Source organism: Sciurus vulgaris (assembly GCF_902686455.1).
Source record: "Sciurus vulgaris genome assembly, chromosome: 1".
In the NCBI taxonomy this organism is placed as follows: Eukaryota; Metazoa; Chordata; class Mammalia; order Rodentia; family Sciuridae; genus Sciurus; species Sciurus vulgaris.
Window position 1 is genome coordinate 39468978 of NC_136461.1, and position 15891 is coordinate 39484868.

Here is a 15891-nt window from a genome sequence, read left to right on the forward strand (position 1 = left end):
TAGATTTTGTTTTTCTTTAAATCTTGACTAAAATAACCCATTGAGGATGAATATATTTTGATTTTTATGATTTCACCTTAGTGATATGACTTCAAAGATAACCACCTAAATCAGGCCCTGAACTTTTTACACAAGAAATTGCTATGAACTGAATTGTGCCCTCAAAAAATTGTATTTGGTATCTCTAACTCCTAATGTGACTATATTTGAAGATAGAGCTCTTAGAGGTAATTAAGGTTAAGTGAGGTTATAAGGCTAAAGTCCTAATCTAATAGGATTTATGGTCTTATAAGAAGAAAAGAGAGAGATCTTTCTACCATGTGAGGATGCAGGGTGAAGGCAGCCATCTGCAAGTCAGGAAGAGAACCCCCATCAGAACCCAACCAAGCTGGTACTCCAATCTCAGACTTCCAACCTGCACAACTGTAAGAAAATAAATTTCTGTTGTTTATGCCACCCAATCTATGGTATTTTGTTATAGCAACCCAAGTTGACTGATATAAAAGTTTTATTTTCTTATTAAATTCTGGTTCCTAGACCCAGTAGACATGCAGATTGCAAGGTCAGCTGTGTTTTAGAAAAATTGTTCCACTGGCTCCTTTTATACTCTGGGTACCTTTTGTGCATTTAAGTTGCTAGTGCTTCAGAGCACTTGTTTGAATTTTAAGAAATAGCTTATTGTTGACTAGAAACATCCTGGCTCACAAATGGAGTTGGTGGATGGAAGCTGGCCTGTCTTCTGTTGAACCATGAGTGAAGGATGTATTAGTATTGTGATGTCTCTGTGGCCAGAGCCTTTGCTGGACCGGGAACTCACTTCTGCACCCTTGAAATCACTTAATCATAGGCACATGTACATACTACCTGAACAGCAGCACTTTGCTGGTTTTGTCTTCCCAGCCATGCTGAGCTGTTCATTAACATTTCTGAAAAACATCTGAATCATAGAATCTTTAAGGAGGTCCCTCCTCTCATGCCTTCATTCTGAGGACCAACTCTTCCTTAAACATCCAAAACAAAGCTCTGAGCTTCACATCTTTCCCACTGCAAAGTTGGTGCCTTTGTACTGATAGATTCATCTGCTTTCAAAATTGGAAACAAACATTTAACACTGCAACCTTGAACTAAGTAAGAGATCTAAAAATGTGCAGCCTCAAGCCTCATAAAGTTCTTTAAATAAAACAAACAAACAAAGCCAACTTCTGGTCTGCAGGTCTTAACAGAGTAGTAATGGTACTTCACTAATATTAGCCATCAAATACCACCAAATGTCCGCCCTTAAGGAGAGACAGGCACTTTCAAGCACTTGGGTCACTAGAAACCAGGAAACGAGAAAGGGCACCTACCCACATAACCAGCCAGCACCTCTCACATCCTTCCACAGGCACTGTTCTTCAAATGCTAGGCAGCAGAATAATTCATCAGACCTTGGAGGTGATGCTTCAGATACACTCAAACAACTGCATTTGGTTCTACTCAGGGTTGACAGTTACTTAGCAAAGCAGACTGAGTGCAGCTATAGTCCCATTTCACAGTTGATGATGCTGACCCAAACTGAGCATTAAGGTCTCCAGAACAAAGGAATTGAGAAGTTCCATGACTCTGAGCCAACCTAAAAAGAAATAAGCTCTTCAAATATTTTCTGCCACACTATCAGGCAGGGGGATAAAAAGGAGAACCAGACATGGTCTCTGACCTTGCAGAATTCTCAGTGTAGCAAAGGGAAAGACCCATAAACCAGTCATTACACTGTGAAAAGTCAATTAGAGTGGAAAGGGACCAGAGGAGACTGTTGGAGCAGAAAGGAGATCACCTAATGAAGATTCTTAAAAACTGACTGAATTTGATTAAAAAGGTAAAGCATTGTTAACTTGGAAGTTTTTCCTTTTAGTTTCAAGATGATTTCCATAGTTCTAAGGTGATTTTTTTTTTTTCAGGATGTTACTGCATTAAGCAGGATTTTATTTTGTATAATTTTTTTTATTATATTTTATTAAATACAGAGTAATGGTATGGATCAGCTATCGTTAAAAATTATAAACCTGTTTCTCTTGCTTAAAGATTAAAATACAAAAAAATTGTTCATATGTCGTATTTTCTTTAAATAGTCATGGTAGTCTAAATGACATAGTAGAACAGAAAGTGTTAATGTGTGGTAACTTGACAATTGGGGAAAATTTAAGAACAGCTAAGTTTTCTTTATAGAATAACACTTATTCATCATAAAAAAAAATCTGATAGATTCTTTAAACTTTGGTTTAACTTCAACATCCTCTCAAGTATGGACTTTTTAAAAATCTCTTTTTCATGCTTTTGGTTGATTGAGTGGGCAGGAGAGGTGTGCATTTTCTCAGTGTATGCCACCAGCAGCACAGCTGGTGGCTAAGACCACCTGCAGAAGACCAGCCAGATGGGAAAATTCAGTGTCCAAGGAATTCAGATGTTGGTGTTAAGAGTTATGTAAAGCCTAGCATTTGGGATACCAACATGTAAAGTACAGAAATATTTAGGTTGGTGTTTGGGCATCAGAGAGACAGGTGGAGGTTGTGAGAATGTCTGCCCACAAGGACGGGTTGGAAGGGTCTGGTACTGAAATCAGTGGTGAATAGCAGCGGCTAAACAGGCTTTGTTATGTACATCAACCTGAGTCTCTTGTTTCCTCTTGTTTATTTATCATGGTGATGATTTTTATCTATCTGGCAGTGTTGTCAGAGGGAATAAGTGATATTCACATGTATGAGGAAACTGACTGGTCCTTGAAAACATGTGACCTTCCCTACTTCTGCTTTCTTCCCATAACCCCAGCCCACTTTCCCCCACTATTCCTTTTCACTTTTCAGGAGCCAATGGTGCACGGAGAACAGTTCTGAAATACTCTGTATGAATGTGTGCCACCAAGACTTTTAAGGGAGATGGTGATACAGTAACTTCTAAGACAGTTATTCTAGTATTGTCATTAGAAAAAAAAAAAAAAAAGAATGAGTAGTCCATATTTACCAGAATAGAGAAATTACTGTAACAACCCTCAAATCTGTGTTTTAACAGAGTCAAGGTTGTCTCTCTTTCATATCACAGTTCACGATGGGTTCACAGGAGACTGTTCTCCACATCATTCAGGAGCCCTTCCTCTCCAGTAGCTCTCATTTAGGGTCTCAGAGTTCTCTTATATACTCTGCAACTACTTGGTAGGCAAGGGAAGAGAGAAAGACAAGATAGAGCACAGTACAGAAGTTGTTTAGGGGCCAACCTTAGAAGTGAGGTGTATCACTTCCACATGCATTTCTTTGGTGAGAACTCAGTCACTCAGCCCCACTATAGTCTAGCTAGGTGGCAAGGCCAAAAATTAAAAGTATTTAGTGGACCCTGGCAGTTTCTATCCCATGTCAGACTTAACCCAAAATTGGGCAAATGGTTGGAAAAGTAGTGAATGAGCTCCACTTTTAGAAGGTAGGTAAGCAGAGTCTAGTGACCCCTTGTTTTAAAATCTTAGTAGGTAGGCTGAGGGAAATACAAGATAGAAGAGTGAGGAGAGCCTTTCTATCTCTGAGATTCTCTGATTCAATAAAGCAGCAGAGAATTGAAGCCGAAATACCCAGCTGAATTTCCGGTGCCTTAAACTGAGATCTTGGAGTAGAAATAGAACGTTGAATTTCATTTCATAAATTGTTCTTCCAGCTTGACGTATTGGAGATTTTTAGCACACACGCTCACACCTGGCTGCCCGCCACCTTCTGCCATTGCAGATACGCTTACAGGAAACTGTAAGTGGATCTGCTTTTGATGCTGGCAGCATCTTACTAAAATGCTTTTGCTGGCATCATGGAACAGGAGCAGAATTCAGCTGGGACCAATAATGAGGCTATTTAGAAAGTTCTCTTCCACCCCCTGACAAGGCAGATGTGGTAGGGATTTTTCCACTCCCATTCTGTCAATGATGGCCAAAATTAGTTCAAGGCCATCGAAAATGTTTAGACCTTGAGAGTTGAAACCCCAGGCCCATAAAGAAGACAAATCCTCTTTCTCCCATTTAGTAAGACAAAAAGGAACTCACCTCTGAGACTACCAACACAGTAGTATGTTGACTATCGTTTTGTAACAGACCTAGAAAAAGCATGTGTCAGTTTGGAAGGAAAATGAAGGCATTGGTCTCCATCAAAAATATCTCCAGGTAACGTTACAGTGGCTAATGCTTTCTTTTCTTTGGAAAATCATGTTGTATTGAAACAGCACTTTTTTCTAAGCATTTTTATTTCTGTCATCTCCTTTTACAATTCTAAGTCATTGTTGTGTGAGGTAGGGATTTCACACTATATCCTCATTTAATAGATAAGATCACTTGAAGTTCAGAAAGATTAACTGATTTGCTTAAGATCTGTGAGACATGAATACAGGATTAGCATCCAAATCTCTATACTTGCACAAGACTTTTACACTGTGCTACACAAAGTTGTATCAACTGATGCTTTTTTTGGCCACTCCAGTACATTGTAACTGACTCTGTTCATCAGTTGGTCCATCATACACATGTTCATCCACGAACTCTGCACTAGGCATTGTGCTACAGGTGCAGAAAAGAGTTGGGTCTTGGCCTTCAACTAGTTCATGGCCTTATCAGGGGAAATAGATATAAAAATAAATGAGTAAGGAATACAATTTAATGGACCCATGAGGTATGGTAGGGACGTGTGTGGGGAAGGGGCAGGACTGGATACATGATGAAGGCATAGTAATTTATTTCTTAGAAGATCAGGAATGGTGTCACAAAGGTGACACTTGAGCTGAATCTTATAGAAATATGGTGCAGAAAGAGAAAAGAGGCATCTCAGGCAAAGCACCAGGTTAAGCAGAGGCAGAGAAGCTTGAAAGAATGTGTCCTGTGTACAGATATCCCAGCTTTGTTTTAGAGATGGTGAACCTAGGAGCACACTGGCAGCATTGCTGAGCTACATGTGACGGAGGATGTAACACTGGCGTGTACCCATTCCTGAGCTAATAGCGATGTCTCATTTCTTTGAATTTAGGGAATTGTTTGGGGTTGTCCCACACAGTCTAATCCTTGATAATGTACTCTCTTAATTTGTTCTGTCTTTGTTCTCATAGGCAAGTCTGAGCTCCCTAGTCTGATCGTAAATACTCAAAGATCCTTAACCATGTCATATCCTTGCTGCATACCCCCATCCCAGGCTAGAAACAGGACATTGTGGGTGTCAAGGAATTTCTTGACAATTTTAAAATACTCAGAAGTCAAGCTGTGAGCTTAAGGGAGTGTTAACAGGGTGTGGCTTCATGAAAGGGAAGGAATGTGGATTTCCATTTAATTAGGCAAACCAGGACCATGCAAGGCATGGAGGACATGTTCTTGACCTCAAAGAGTTCACCATCTTGAGTAGAAGACTGACATGGAAGTTAGTTATCACAATGCTGTAAGGAAGGGAGTTATCTGAGGAACAACTTCTATGAGAGCTCAAATTGGGAGCTTCTATTTGGGAAGCTCTGTTGTCTGTCCCACTTCAGTGTACACTCTCAGGACAGGGGATTCTGTGTGTCTTGTTTACTATTGTTTAGTGTTCAGCACTGAGTAGGTGCTCAATAAATATTGGCTGAATGAACATATCGGAATTAATACTTGAACTTGACTCAGAAGCATGAGTAAGTGTTCACTGGGCAGAAGTGGGACATTGTACTTCAGGTAGACAATATAGCTTGTGCAAAAAAACATATATGGGTATACATTTTTATTCATCTAAATGTTATTCTTCTGAATTTATTTCCAGAGGGTATTCTTGCAAAGTGAGGATATCATTGGGATTTCTTGGTAATTGTTCATTTTTTAAAAGAGTGACTTCTCCCTACACATTACTGTGCTGGGTTTCTTGGCAAGGTTAACCACACCAGTGTCTTAACCAAGGACTCTCAACTGATGTCCTTTTGAACCACCTGCAATAGGGTGGACACTGTTGCACCTGCCTCCTCTGCCCTTGTGCTTCTATTGAAATCCATATGTGGGTTTCAGGAGAATTCGATCATGGGTATTGTAAGCATGTGACCTGGTTTACCTTGAACAGTCCTGGCTTATGCCTGATGTCTCCTTGTGATTTATTAATAGAGACTCCTTGTACTTCTAAAAGTTTCTAGATTAGAACAAGAAAAGGGTCCCTTTTCTCAAACATTAGTCAAGGAAAGTGGTTGATATAGAAAACTCCAATTCTAGACATTAGGAGCATTTTTTTGACATTTATTCAGTAAATATTTATTGAATGAGACTTTATTCCAGATACTTCAGGGACCCCTGGGGATGAACAACACATGGTCTCTCTGTGGCCCTTATTTCAAAGCAATCTTTGTACATATTCTATTTTTCTCACAGTCAGTTGTAAGAACAACACAGTAAACACTGTAAATGTTGAATGATTATAATTATCCAAATAATAGATGTTTGTTACCTTACATCTGCCTTAGTTTTTCTTCATCTGTCAATGCATTGATAACAATATTACCTGCCTTATGGGATTATTTGATATTAAGTGAGTTAATGAATATAAAGAGCTAAGAGTAGTACCTGACACAGTAAATGCTAAATATATTGAAGCATTATGTGAAAGCACTTTGCAAATGAAGCAGAGCTAACTGTAGCTCTCTGTAACTTCAAAATAAGAAAAGCAGCTGTTTGGAAGCTTTGTTTAGGAAAGGTTACATTTGTTAATATATTCAACCATTGTTTATTATGAATCGGATATAAGCCCCACCCTCAGAGAACTCAAGTTTACTAGAAAAGACAGATATGCAAAAGAATATTATAAACTTATATTTATCTGAAGAAACAATGTCCTATAAATGTTTGTGGTTGTTTAGAGGTCTGCTAGGTGTAGACCACTCACCGAAAATGTCAGCAAAAGAGGAATAGATGTTGATTGGTATTAATCAAGGAAGCAATGTGGTTAGATTGGAATTTTAAAAGGGTCACTGTGGCTGGTAGATGGAGTTCATGGAAACTGAAGGTAAGAATATGTTGATGATAATCACCCAAGACAAGATCAAGATGCTAGATTTATTTTCCAAGTTCCCTCTGGGTATCTGTGAAACCTGTTGTCATTCTTACGTGTCCCACTGTTAATTATACTCCATGTTTCTCTAAGTAAAGAATGATTGGGAGATAAATAAATTGTGAACCCTTAAGGTAGGTATAAAGTATGAGAGGAACAATCACTGGGGCCCTGTGTGCTTGGGAGACGGAAGCAACTGAGGCATTTCATTTGAGGTCTTGGATAGCAATTACCAAATACTTTGAATTGGATATAACAGATAAAAACTGGATTCGATGGTGGCACTCGGGGTCTTGCCCAAGGTCACACAGTTAGTTAGTGGTAGCAGTGGTGCTAGAACATTTTTCCCCAGTGTAGTGTTAATTAGACCAGATTGGTTTCCTTACTGGTTGCTGAGTTCATCTATGTTCACAACTATGTGGTTTGGGGGTAGACATTAAGTGAGGCCCATTCTTCCCCCAGTCAGGAGGATATGTTTGTTTATATCTTGGGAGTTCATAAGATTTTGTTTTTGCTGGAAAAATTATGAAAATAAATCCTCTAGAGTTAAAAACTGGCTAAGTAGCCTGACACTTCTATAATGCAGAGCTGTTCACTCTCCTTTCAATCCGTACACAAACACACACACACACACACACACACACACATATATATATACACACACACATACACACACATATATATGTAATTATATAATATGTATGTATATACATATATATACCTGCGTGCATACTAATGTATAATTTTACACATGCATATTAAATAGTATTTAGAATACCCTATTAACATGTTAACTCTCTTGAGCACTTTGATTTACTGAACTTTTTCCAAGTCTTGGTTTGGTTTTAGGTCACAGTAATATGGGCAGATGATGAATTCACTCCCCAAATTATAATATCAGCAGTTTTCCTTTCCATGTCTTCCATACTATCCAGACTTATTGGAATTTTCTGTGATTAAAGACCTCTCCAGCTGTGGAAGCACAAATTCAGTGTCCCATGGAGAAGATCTCCATGTTATCTTTACCAGATAAGATCGCATCTAGAACATTCACATCCCTATCAATAAAATATTGTCTCTGTGTAAAGTCCCTAGGTCAGTGGATTTATCTTGAAGATCAATTTCTACTTCAGAGCTCCTTGTTTTAGTCACCTAACAGGGAAAAGACTTAGGTAGAATTTCTGACATCAGGAAAATGATTTTGTGGAAGGGTAGATTCCAAAAGGTAGATTTTTTGGAGTCATCCTTGGGTTCATCTATTTTTTGTGTATTTCTAAGAGAGACTATATCTTAACCTGCCATGTGAATATATTCATTTAGCTTTTGCAAATATTTGCCATGCCCCAACTATGACATCGACCGTGCTCAGAGGGAAACACAGAAAAAGAAGAGCAATCTTTGCCCTCAAGTACCTTAGAAACAAGTAGGAGGGATAGACCTGTGAACAACCAGGGTAATACTCTGGCATGAATTCTATGAAGGCAGGAAGAGCAAGTTACTATAAAAGCTTAGACAATAGAGAAGCTAATTTTTCTTTGTGAGGTTGAGGCCTTGAAGGAAGGCCTGATTTCCCAGGAAGAGTAGACATTCTGATGGAAGAATCAGCAGGAACAAAGACAAGGGGCAGAAGGGCCAAGTGTTATGAGGAAACAGACTGTCATGTCAGGAGCTGTGTATATGGAAGGGAATGTCCCAAGAAATCAGCAAGCTTAAATGAGAGCCAGATTGTAAAGAGCCTTGGATGTCATACTGAATAATTGGACTTGATATAAGAGGTAAGGATCTTGGAAGAATTTTTAGGCAGGAGAGTAAACAACGTAGGTTGAACCATATGAAAATTGACAATCTTTGACTACTTTAGACCTATAAAAACAATTTCATCCTAATATAAAATATAGTCAACATATTTGAGTACTTAAGAGCATGCCATATCCCATAATACATTCCTTATATAGATTATCTCATTAAATCCTCATAGTCAGTGTTATTTTCCTCATTTTAAATAGGATGACTCTAAAGTTCAGAGAGTGCCTTTGGTATTGATCAAGGTCATGGTTCCCAACTTTTAAAAGCACATGATTTTAATGACATTAGCCAACTATCTCCAGTTCTATATTTTATTAAAATAACTTGTGAACAAACTGGATAATGGAAGAACCTGATACAAACCTAGCTCTTCGTTCAGGTTTTAAAATCTCCCTCAAAAGCTTGGTTTCCCTTTAGCCAGTATTCTTACACTGTAAAGTCAGTTAGTAACCTAACTGAAAATTGAGTTTGCTAATTAAAAACTGCTTATGTACAGACTCTGACATAGTAGAGGTAGATGTGGCTTCAGGAATCATCTAGTTTTATTTTTTATTTCTTCAACAAGATTCTGGTCCAGAAAGAAATTATTTGCCATGATCATAGAACTATTAGTTGCAGAGATGGAACTGTCCTTGAGGTCTGACCTCTCCCTTTGTGATCCCTAGTGAATTAAAATGGATCTTACTTTCTTGAACGTGCATCGAGCACCTTCTTTGCGTAGAAGCCATTGTTCTAGGTATGTTTACTTACACATTGGAATGTGTAAAAATTTTTGTTTGGTAGTTAGCTCAGTTTAGCTGCCTACTCAGAAACGGGGGAGGAAAAATCTGTCTTTTAGCCACCTATATCCTGGCATATATAGGTTGTGTAGTCTTAATTCATAATAAATTTTTAATAGTGAAGATATCTATAAAGATTGCTGAGCCAAGCCTTGTATTTTTTTTTTTTTTTTTTTTTATTGTGCCCCAAGGACCCATGTTAATAGATGATAAATAGAAAATTTCAGACAGGAGCTTTTACATTATTTGAATTATGAAATCTTGAAGATGACATAAAAGTTTCAAAATACCTCAGCAAAATTGAAGTTTTACACTATGCATAACATATGCAACACACATCCACATTTATAATTTTTGGAGGCTAGCAATTGTTTTGCAAGCATTCTCATTTTACCTACAGTGTGGAAACAATGATTATTTGATTATCCTATCATCTATTTTATGGATAATGAAGTGGACAAGGTAGGTTTCAAATAAATCAGCAAGTATGAGTTTAGGATTAAGTTGGAATTCGTTTTTATATTTTTCTTTTAAAGTGTTCCCAGAACCTTAGTTTACATATAACATAGTTTGTAAAATCTTAATGTAGGTTTTAAACACTGTGATTTTAATTATTCATTCATCTCAGTAAAGGAGTACCAGTGAATAGTTGGATTGAGGAGTGATATCAATATCAATAACCCTTTTAAAAGAATTATTCCTAAGTATAACAATAAAAACCCAGGATTAATGTTAAATTGATTTAAAAAAGTTACATATTTGTGAATAATTTCAAGGTATGATCAGGGCTTTTCCAAGGCCAGAGTTTTGTGGGAGCCCACCATCATTTTGGTTATCACATAATTTTAAAAGGTGGTTAACATGAACTAGGTATTTGTAGCAAACAAGGCTTTGAGGGTTGTAATGTTAAAATATCTGTTCAAAAACCTTACATTAGGAAAATACTCATCTTCATTAAAGATGTGATCCTTTTCAAGGAGATATTTTGAACTTGAAACTGCCGTTGCTATGGGGTTGCTAAGGCAAATGAGCTACTCAGCACTAATGTGTAACTTTACTCTTCTGCTTTAAAGTAGTTAAATCATTCCTCCAGCTTCAGAGTCAGAGAGGGGAGAAACTAAAAAGGGTCAAGTGGAGAGTTGTCTCTTACTGACTGTTATCTAGTACGCCTCTTGTTTTTTTACATTTTTTTCACCTCTCATAGAGAAAGGAAGCAACCTTTTGGGGTATAAGAAGGTGGGAAAGGTAAGGTAGGCCGCTGAGCAGGGCAAAGCCTTTAATGAATGTAGACTACCCCTGACTAAGGCATAGGAGTGCCTGGCCACCGAGAGAAAAGCAGCTATGGGTTGCTGATCTAATGAGTCTGCTGATAGCAGAAGGGGTTTTTATAATAACCCAATATTAAGAATGACTTGATAAAGAAAATAATGTATTAATGCATAAAATACCAAATAATTGTGCCCTGTATTTAGTTCAAAAATTTATCTAAAATATTTGAAATCAATAATTTATGTTCTTTTTTCTAGTGCTCACTGCATTCCAGGTACTGATTTTCTATGTGTTGGGGTTATAAGGAAATAACATACACTTTCTACCATGCAAACTTACAGTCCAGTGTGAAAGTAACAACACACTATAATTCATTGAATGCAATCTGTAGTAGAATTGTTTAAAATTATTGAAGTTTAGAATAATGTTCACAGTTGAATTTTTGATAAATAAAAATTTAGAAATATTTGGAAAGATGAATGTGTTATAGCATTAGAAGAAAATTCCATCAAAAGATCAGGCACTTTCTGATCCACCACCAGTGATGGGAGATGGTATAGCACACACACAAAATAATAGTGGGCAAATATGATCCTTGTAATTCTTGTAAGACCAGAGTTCTATCATCACCTAGTGGCAGAACACTGAATTGCAGGCCAGGTTCAGTGGATTTTTTAAAAAAAAAGTTTCAATGACAGATGTTAAAAGAGATTACAAATGTTAGTTTTTGAGCATAGAATAATACAAATAATAAAGCCAGGCATAGTAGTGCACACATGCAATTCCAGTGACCCAGGAGGTAGGAGTATCACAAGTTTGAGGCCAGTCTTGGCTACTTAGCAAGACCCAGTCTCAAAATAAAAAGTAAAAAGGGCTGGGGATATAGCTCAGGTGGTAAAGCATTCCTGCATTCAGTGCCCCGGTACCCAAACAAATAAAAGCAAAAAGAAAACACAACCAACCAAAAAAGAAGAAGAAGAATATGGAGAATAATATTTAAATTTCTTTAGATCTACACTTTTCTGTATAAGGTATTGTATAGTAAGAGTGTAGACTGAGGTTGGTATATGTAAATATGAAACCTAAATTTGCTTCTTATTAGCTATGTGATCTTGAGAAAACCACCTAAATTGTCTGATCTTTAGTTTCTTTATTGGAAACCCAGAGTTGTAAGATGAAATGAGATTTATAGGCAAAGTACCTCATGCACTAGAGTTCTCTGTCCATAACTAAAAATTGACGGAGGTTAGAATGGATTAAGAGGATCCCTTGGAGGGGGTCTATCTAGGATGAGCAGATTGTTAATATCCCTTTCCAGCCCCCTGCCCCCACTTTTCTTATGTGAAATATTCTGGCTTTCCCGGCCAAATTCTGTCATTCTTGAAACCTAGACTCAAAACAGTTTCTCCCATGAAGCTTTTCCCTGCCAGGCCATTTGGCATCCTCTCCACCAGCCACAGCACCTGATTTTATACTGTTCTGTCACATTCTTCCTTACACTGTGAGGATTCATGCACAAAAAAGGAAAACTCCTTCCCAGCTAGACTAAAATCTCCTTGAAGGTGGAAACTATGACTTGTAATTCATTTTATTCCTCACACCAAGAATTTTTAGCACTTAACTTTGCCCACATGACTAAGTAAATGTTTACATGCAACAGACATTGTTTATTTAAGCTGAAACACAGCATTCAGACATTATTAGTTATTGTTGTCTTATTATTCTCTAATTGTTTTGAGTCTTTTTATATCTTCCTCAACAAGATGGAATTACCTTGAAGCTAGTACTAATGTATGCATCCCTGGCAGTTACCATGTAGAGGCTGCCTCCATCAACCATATATCTGTTTCAGTGCTGGCAACGAACTTTAAGGGAAGATAATTATACCCATTTTACAGAGGAGGAAACTAAGTCTTATATTTTCCTTTAAGGAGTTGTTTAGTGAACCCTACTTTAATCAAATGAAATGAGCTTTGGGAAAATATTTGAGGTAATGATGAGTGGGACTATTGAACTTCATTCATTCCCCTTAAGTGAGTACTGCTTAGAATTGAGAACACAGAGGTTAATTCAACTCATGTTTATTGAGGAGCTGCTCTGTATAAGAAGGTTGGCCAGGTTTGGAAAAAGAAGAAGCGGTGGGGCTGGGAGAGTCAATCAGGTGCTCATTTTACCCTCTGGAAATTTTTGCAGCTTTAGTCCTTTGTATCTCCTCCATTCTCAATTTGCACCTGAGCATAATGGTAGATTAAACAAAGACATCTGGAGGACATACCCAGCTGAAAGCACATTACAAAGAAATCTCTTCATCTTTTTAGTTGAGGGAAAAAAAATGAACATGGCTTCCACCCTTTCTTTCCTTTCTCTTGCAGTCTGTGCCTATCTTTCTCATTCATTTAGCATAGTAAGCATGTTATTCTATGGTGGGATGGAGGAGAGATCTTACTTTTAAATAAGGAAAGCACCTTTCTAGAAGCATGCTTAGATATAACAGTTGTCACTACTGGGATGTTGGACATGTCAAGTGCCCAATGCAGGGTTTGGTAGACTCCTAGGAAGATAGCCTTTTTTATCTTACTTTCTGTCTTATTATTTCTTTATTTCTTCCTCCTTTCCTTCTACCCCTCTCTTCTCCTCTCCTTTACCTTCCTTCTTCCTTTTCTCCTGTTTTTCCTCCCCCTCCTCTTCCTTCTCTTAATCCTTTTTCTACAGATGTACCTTCCTTGCCTCTTACAATACAACTATTCCTTTTTTGGTAAGCACAAAATTGTAAATGAGTTCAGAAGTTTTAAAAAATAAAATTGAATTATTTTTATTGAATTGTTTTCAAAACTGTATTATACCAATTAAATATTATACCCTTTAAGGGTATAAATAAATATTCTATAAGTCATCCACTCATTGTACTAAGATTTATAAAAATTTGTAGTTAGGCTAGGTTTTGTTTTTGTTTCATTTTTGGTAAAGCTTTTCTAAACTAATATGAAAAGGACCCAAATTCTGTAACAAAGGAATCTTGTGTATTTTCACATTGACCTTACAGTTTTCATGGACTATGGTGGAGAATATACCTGTGAAATATCTAGACAGCTACCCCACCCAAATTTGATTGCTCAGATAAATGTGTATTTGTCTTCCTGAGAACCTTGTAAATAAGGCAGTCTTCCTGTCCTTTAAGTTTTCTCTTCCAGAAATACATCATACTGCTTTTTAAGAGTGCGGTCCAAAGCACATTTGAAAAAGCAAATGTACATTGATTCTGGAAAGAAACCTTCCACCTTCAGCTGCTGTTCTAGCATAAGGCTTTGGAGTTAGAAAATAGGAAAAGCAAGTGTGAATCTCGTCTTAGGTCAGTTTACCTGCGCAGGTAAACTCTTGGGATTTAAACAGATGACATCTGTTTGTCCTGTTTCCCCATACAGTAGCATTCTTCTAGCTCTTTCCCACAATCTGTAGTCGATAAACCACTTAGAAAGGAAAAAGGAATCATACAGTCAGGTCACATGTCTCTAAGAGCACATTCAACAGTAAATTTCAGATCCTTCTGGTAAACTCCTTCATGTTAGTCTAGGGTGCATCTTTCTTAACCCTGTAGTATGTTTGCATTTTTCTATAAAATTGATTTAATGTTTTTACAGGGGGAAAAAGAATAATAACTAGCACCACAATTCAGCAAAGGAAAATTAAGCTTTAAATTTTATCAAAAGCCTTTAAATATAGTATACCATTTTCTAGGCAGATGATTGTTTTCCCTAAAGAAAGAAATACCAGCAGTTTAGGTTTATTTTTCAAGGGAGGAGGGAGAGGATAAAAAGAAATTGAATCACAGGAAAATGTCAGGTCATAGTCACTGATGACGCTATTTGAATGGTGTGCCATAATCATATTAGGGCAGAGCACATGGAATTCCCAATTTCCAAATGACAGTGAAGAAGGACCAGCAATTTTCTACTTCTGTGTGTGTGTGTGTGTGTGTGTGTGTGTCTGTTCACTTTACCTTTTCACTCCATTTTGCTAATTCAATTGAGGGGCAAGTAGAGGTAATCCAGACAGCCGGAACAGGAGGAAAAGGTCTGCAGCTGTGCTCGGAGGGACTGGTGTGAGGAGAGAGGCTCAGTCTGACTTGGAGTTTTGTGCTGTTGCACGTGAATGCTCTGGAACTGCCCTAATCGACTGAAAATGAGCCGGCTACAATCATATGGAGCAGGTCTGTTTAGCCACATCTCTGGGTAGCATGGCAGATGGTAGACCGTCAATGGGTGGTATTGATTGGCTGAATTTGCCTTAGGGTAACAAGACTATGGGTGCTTAAAAAACCCCTTCATCTTATTTTCCTTTGTGCAGCTACGTACAGTAGTGGTTTTCTCTTTTCATTCCCTTCAGTCCCAGTATCTCCATCTCCCCTTTCAAATCAGAAGTCTTACTTGGTAATCAAGATAGAGAGGTTACCTTGAGATAAACACTCTTTAAATTATCACCAAGGCAAGAAAACGCGAGAATATTTTATTTACTAGGCTGATTACATTTTAATGTTTGAAGAAAGTGACATTTTTTTAATTAGTGTTTAAGACATATGGTGAGTGTACAAATTAGCTTATTTCATAAAACTAGAAATTGATGAGAGCAACTCCTCCTTCTCACTCCCCAGTTAAAAATTATCACTTGAAACTTAATATATGTGAGGAGGTTAAATGGTATTAAGTAATGCAGACTTGACTTAAAGATGAAGGAGACACTCACTCCGGCTACATGTTGCCTAGATGGGCTGGAAAAATACTGATGTCAACATCTGTGTTTTCAAGAGAATGTGGAAGTTCCAGAGCTTTAACTTTATCCAGCCAAGAAAACAAAATCCCAGGTATCCGTGTCTTTTGGTTTCTGTTTTAGACACATGGGAGCATAGAAAGATATATGCATGCTTTAATAAGTAATAAGATTCTCCTTAAGATCAGGCCATATAACAATTTAAGTAATGAAATTTATTTTTGTTTAGG